Source organism: Lepidochelys kempii, chromosome 12 (genome assembly GCF_965140285.1).
Source record: "Lepidochelys kempii isolate rLepKem1 chromosome 12, rLepKem1.hap1, whole genome shotgun sequence".
NCBI classification, from domain to species: Eukaryota; Metazoa; Chordata; order Testudines; family Cheloniidae; genus Lepidochelys; species Lepidochelys kempii.
Genome location: NC_136391.1, coordinates 36,353,192 through 36,359,074, shown reverse-complemented (window position 1 = coordinate 36,359,074; position 5,883 = coordinate 36,353,192). Strand labels below are relative to the sequence as shown.

General features: G+C 39.0%; 1 long non-coding RNA gene across 1 annotated transcript in view; it reads right to left on the bottom strand.

The window, feature by feature from the left end:
• LOC140896384 (uncharacterized) overlaps positions 1–5,883 on the bottom strand; it is a 104,164-nt gene that overhangs the window by 77,096 nt on the left and 21,185 nt on the right. The gene's annotated exons all lie outside the window — the stretch shown is intronic.

Sequence of the window (5,883 nt, the reverse complement as noted above, 5' to 3'; positions counted from 1 at the left end):
CGTCTATTAACACTGTAGCTCATTTGCGTGTGTATGTTTATCTGCTTTAACCTTGTGAATAACTCTTATTTCTTTTTTCCTAGTTAATAAACCTTTAGTTAGTTCAATATACGATTGGCTACAAGCACTGTCTTTGAGAGACCTAAGGTACACTTGACTTGGGGTTAAGTGACTTTGGGACTGGGATTAACCTGAATATTATTGTGATATTTGGTGTAAGGGACAATATCGCAAAGGCAGGGTGGCAAGATAGAAGAGTACCCAAGGGGACTGTCTGTGACTCCATGTTAAGGTTGTTACAGTGCTTGAGGAATTCACACCTGATACTTGGTTGGTGAAATCTAATCATAGAATACACAACCTGCTTCTTAACAGGCTACTCTGAGGTTGGCACTCATTGTCAGCAGCCATTCTAGACAGGTTGACACCCTGGTCTAAGAGTTTACAATCTAGAGTATAAAACAAGAGACAATGGATGGAGACAAACAAGAGGAAACAATAAGACAATATTGGTCAGCATGATAGGCAGTGGTCTCAGATCATCAGATGCCTAACCATTGTCCATAGCATCATGGACCAAATGATCCTAATCTTATTTAGTGCTCCTGTGAGAAACATTTCCTTTCATATCAACTGGAGTTTTGCCTGAATAAAGGTTTCAGAGTAACAGCCGTGTTAGTCTGTATTCGCAAAAAGAAAAGGAGTACTTGTGGCACCTTGGAGACTAACCAATTTATTTGAGCATAAGCTTTCGTGAGCTACAGCTCTCTTCATCGGATGCTGTTTCTGCCGGGGATAGACCAGGAATGGAGTCTTAGAACTTTTAGTAAGTAATCTAGCTAGGTACGTGTTAGATTATGATTTCTTTAAATGGCTGAGAAAAGAATTGTGCTGAATAGAATAACTATTTCTGTCTGTGTATCTTTTTTGTAACTTAAGTTTTTGCCTAGAGGGATTCTCTATGTTTTGAATCTAATTACCCTGTAAGGTATCTACCATCCTGATTTTACAGAGGTGATTTCTTTACTTCTATTTACTTCTATTTCTATTAAAAGTCTTCTTGTAAGAAAACTGAATGCTTTTTCATTGTTCTCAGATCCAAGGGTTTGGGTCTGTGGTCACCTATGCAAATTGATGAGGCTTTTTATCCAACACTTCCCAGGAAAGGGGGGGTGCAAGTGTTGGGAGGATTGTTCATTGTTCTTAAGATCCAAGGGTCTGGGTCTGTAGTCACCTAGGCAAATTGGTGAGGCTTTTTACCAAACCTTGTCCAGGAAGTGGGGTGCAAGGTTTTGGGAAGTATTTTGGGGGGAAAGATGTTTCCAAACAGCTCTTCCCCAGTAACCAGTAAGTGAGCTGTAGCTCACGAAAGCTTATGCTCAAATAAATTGGTTAGTCTCTAAGGTGCCACAAGTACGCCTTTTCTTTTTGCCTGAATAAAGGATGAGTAAAATCTGAACAATGTCTCCAGGATTTGTCTTGGCATCTGGATTTCACAAAAAGTATGCAGGATTTTTAGTGCAGATAGCACTGCGCAAAACTAGCTAAGTCTCCTGGTATTGGGCTTGTTCTGAGCCAACTCGTACTGAAGCCAATAGAAAGACTCCTGTTGACTTCATCAGGAATTGTACTGGTCTTTATTTCCTTAGAAACAAACCCAGGCTTTTACCCGACTCCTAATGTACTTGAACAACAAACTTACAGGTTTCTATCATTAAAAGGCCACTGATCTTTTCTGAGTTCCCTTATCATTCCTCTGTCAAACCCAAAAAATGACTAAAGGTTTTATATGTACCTAGGAACAAATCTGACAAGAAACAATCAAAGATGAGAGAGAGAGAACAGCTGCCTGATAAAAGAAAGGCCAGTGGAAAATACACACATTCAAAGAGAAGCCTAGGGGACTCTAAGGGCTTGTCTATAGTTGAAATGCAAGAGTGGTGCTGCTGTACTGATTCAGTGTAGACACCACCTACACTGGCTGGAGGGGTCTCCCATCAGCGTAGGTAATCCACCTCCATGAGAGGCGGTAGCTAGATCAATGGAAGAATTCTTCCATCAACCAAGCACTGTTTACATGGGGACTTAAGTCAGCTTAACTACACATGGGTGAGATAATATGTTTTATTGTACCAACTTTTGTCGGTGGAAGAGACAGAGACAAGCTTTTGAGCTCCACAGAGCTCTTCTTCAGATCTGGGAAAGGTCTGTTTGTTAATCATAAGTAGTTAACACAGATTGCAAGGGACTATTCAAAATGACATGGGCTATTAATATCTCTGCAGTCATAGGACAATTAATATCTCTGCAGTCATAGGAGGGTTGTATGCAGTGTTGTTGTACCCTTATCCGTTCCAGGATCTTAGCAGGACAAGGTGGGTGAGGTACTATCTTTTATTGGACCAACTTCTGTTGGTCAGAGAGATCAGCTTTCGAGCTTACACAGAGCTCTTCTTCCAGTCTGGGAAACTTACTCAATGGTGTCACCATTAAATACAAAGTGGAACAGATTGTTCAGCATAAGTAGTTAACACTTATTTCAAGGAGGGTTAGTGTGTTACAGATTGTAGTAAAGAGACTTAAAACCAGGATCTCTGTTGAGTCCATGATTTTTAGTGTCTTAGTGGCCCACTTCATTTTGAATAGTCCCTTGCAACTTGTGTTAACTCCTACCCTTAACAATCGGTTCCACCTTGCATTTAGCTGTGACACTTTGTTTGCCTTTCCCAGACCTAAAGAAGAGTTCTGTGGAGCTCAAAAACTTGTCTCTCCTCTGTCTCTTCCACCAACAGAAGTTGATTCAATAAAATATATTATCTCACCCACCTTGTCCCTCTCATGTCCTGGGACCAACATGGCTACAACAACACTGAAAACAATATGTGTGTACAGATACACATTGCATTTATTAATAATTATGCTTAATATTTTAATTGTGCCTTATTTTAAAAACACCTGACAATCAAATGACTAATGTATTCCTACAATAAATAAAGTAGGTAAGTAAGATTATGGATGAGAAAACAGAGAGAGAGAAAAATTAAGACTTGTGCCAGACCACAGGGCAAGTCAGCATGAGCAGGGGGATTCGAATTCTGGAGTCATTTGCCCTATGCATAGTCCACTAAGCCATGCTACCTCCTTTGATCTCATGAAAGCATTGTATTGAAAGTATATTTTTCCTCTGCAAGGAACACCTAACAGTATCAATGAAATGTAAATTAATATGCACCATTAGACACCATTCCAAGGAGACAGCTGACAGGAAACCTGTGTGTGAGAAATCCTAATATCTGTGTGTCTGAAGGAGTATAAATTCTTCTGCTCCTCTCCAGTAGCCTAATTCGATTCAACTTTATTTATTAAGGAATTTCATTTGCTAACTTAACATGAAATGAAATCCACATGATTAAAAAGTCACGAGCAATAAAATTTTAACGAGGTTTATACAATATAGTATTAGAAATTTTCCTTTCATATCGGCAACAATGAAACCCGCCAATGTTGAATAAAGGGAAAGCAGGAATGTCTTTAGACCTAGCGGTAAGGATCTTCGCTCTGAGACAGAATAGGTGAGCAAAATGATCATACGATTCAGGTGTTGTCTCAGGAGTGAGAGCAAATAATTGGGAATAGCAATGTTTTCACCATATAACCGATTCCAATATAATTCTTTATGGGTCTTCAGGGGTATTTTTAACCAGATTTACTCATAAGTGTTTCAGAATTTCCTTGAACAAGTATAAAAGATAACCTTCAGTTCCTCCAAGCCTCTTTTCCATATGTCACAGGCATATTTGAAGGTACAGAGTAGAGCTGGATTTTTTGGTTCAGCGGCTAAACCGAAAAATCTGAAAAAAAATTGTTTCAAGTTGACCCAAAATGACAATTTTTCATTTTTTTCTTGCTGAAATGGAAAACTGAAAAAAGAATTGGGTTTTTAAGTTAAAACTAGCTACAATTCAAAATGAAACAGTATTTCAAAATGACAAATTGAAGCATTTCAACTTTTTTGGACTTCCACCCCCCCCATTTTTATTTGGTGGAAACTATTCACCGTGACCCTTTATCACTGAAGGCCTTCCACAAATAAACCTTTCTTTACATAGTATATAAATTTTCCTGAAGGAGTTAATCATATTTCATTTACTAACTGGCCGTAGAGGCAGAACACAGCATGAAAATGAATGCAGTTCTATATGAGAGACAAGTAGTAAGGAAGATAGGCTGGGACTTAAAACCAGAGTTCAATTTCCTGTTCTGCTATAGATTTCCTATCTGACCTTGGGCAAGTTGCTTAGTCTCTCTGTGGCTCGGTTGTTTATCTGTAAAATGGGGCTAATATTTTGGAGCTAATATATATGTTCAGTCTCTGCTGCCAATTAGTTAGTGGAAACATGTTTAACTCATTCAGAAAGATGTAGATGCCATGTAACAAAAGGGGATAGACAGATAGATAGACAGACAGATAGATAGATCCTTCATTCGTTGACTTCAGCAGGAGCAGCCCAAGCTAGATTCCACATATGAAATCACTGGGAATCTGCAATGACTAATTTGCCAAATGAATCTCAGCTTGAAACTGGTGACCCAAAAATCTCAGTCAGGAAGATGCCAATATTGTCACTTAACGATAGAAAAAAAAACCTCTGGTGCTTTCTCCTAATAATAAGGGATATCAAACCTCTTATTTCATGGGTAATCTGTTCACTGAGGATACCTCAGTTTCAAGCAGGAGTAAGCTGCACCTGTACATACATCAATTTATAGCAGGTTTTCACAGGAGCAGCTACACTAGTGGCTAGCATCCCAGTGCAGGAGAAGGCCTCATAGTGTGAATGACCTGGTTGCTACGGTTAACCCTATGGATAGTCATGCAGGTGATGGTATCCTACTTATACTGGGATCTTGTGCGAAGATTGTACAGTCTTGAGCAAAGATGCAGTCTGAGGAGGAAGAAGGGAGCTTGGAATCGAAAGAAAGTCCTAGAGAAAACAAGGAGAGAAGCTCAGAAGAGATCATGGGAACATCTAACTCTCCAGCTCAGGGGCTCTGGTGAGCCAAAGTGAAAGCCTCACCAACGAATCAAACCCCGAGGGATCTGTACAGCCCAAGGCACTGAAAATTCATTTTGTCCCACTTTGGGCTTTTCTACAGCCAAAGGAATCCATGTGATCCTGGTCATAGAGTTTAAGGCCAGAAGAGACCACCACATTATCTAGTCTGAGCTCTTATAGATTACAGGCCATCTTTCTGTTTTTCTAGGTCTTTTGAAATGCATATGGATGTGTTTGGAATCCACATCACTGCATTCCTTAAGAAATTGTCTGTCATGTAGATGTAATTCAAGATACCACCATACACCCACCTGTCAGATTCTTTAACAACTCTGTGCATTTTTTATGCTCAAATATTTTAGAATTGTTCTCACTCTTCCTGAACAGTAATTGGTTTGAACGGCCCCAAATGATGGTTCATCTAACTCGAGTGATTTTTGACTCACAGCCCAGGCACTGTATCACAACATTTATCAATTAATCATAAAACATAACTAACATAGTTGTCCACCCAAGAAAAACTGTCACTTACAGGCTCATGTATGTTCGTTCTTATGAAAGAGCTGCTATATAGAAGTCTATATCCTGCACAGAGAAGATGGAAAATCTGCTAAAGGCAGAGGTCAAATCTAGTTTAATTTTATACCCCTTTGTAAGAATGTTCTCTCTCCCTCTCTTTCAAAAAATAAAATAAATTTAAAAAAAAACCTCAAAAAAACCCACACCCCAAACCCTCATGTTTCTTTCCAAGTTTCCCAAAGTTAATTCATGTTGAAGAAAAAAAAAATTAGGATAAAATTTCAAATATTAAAATCAAACACAGGAT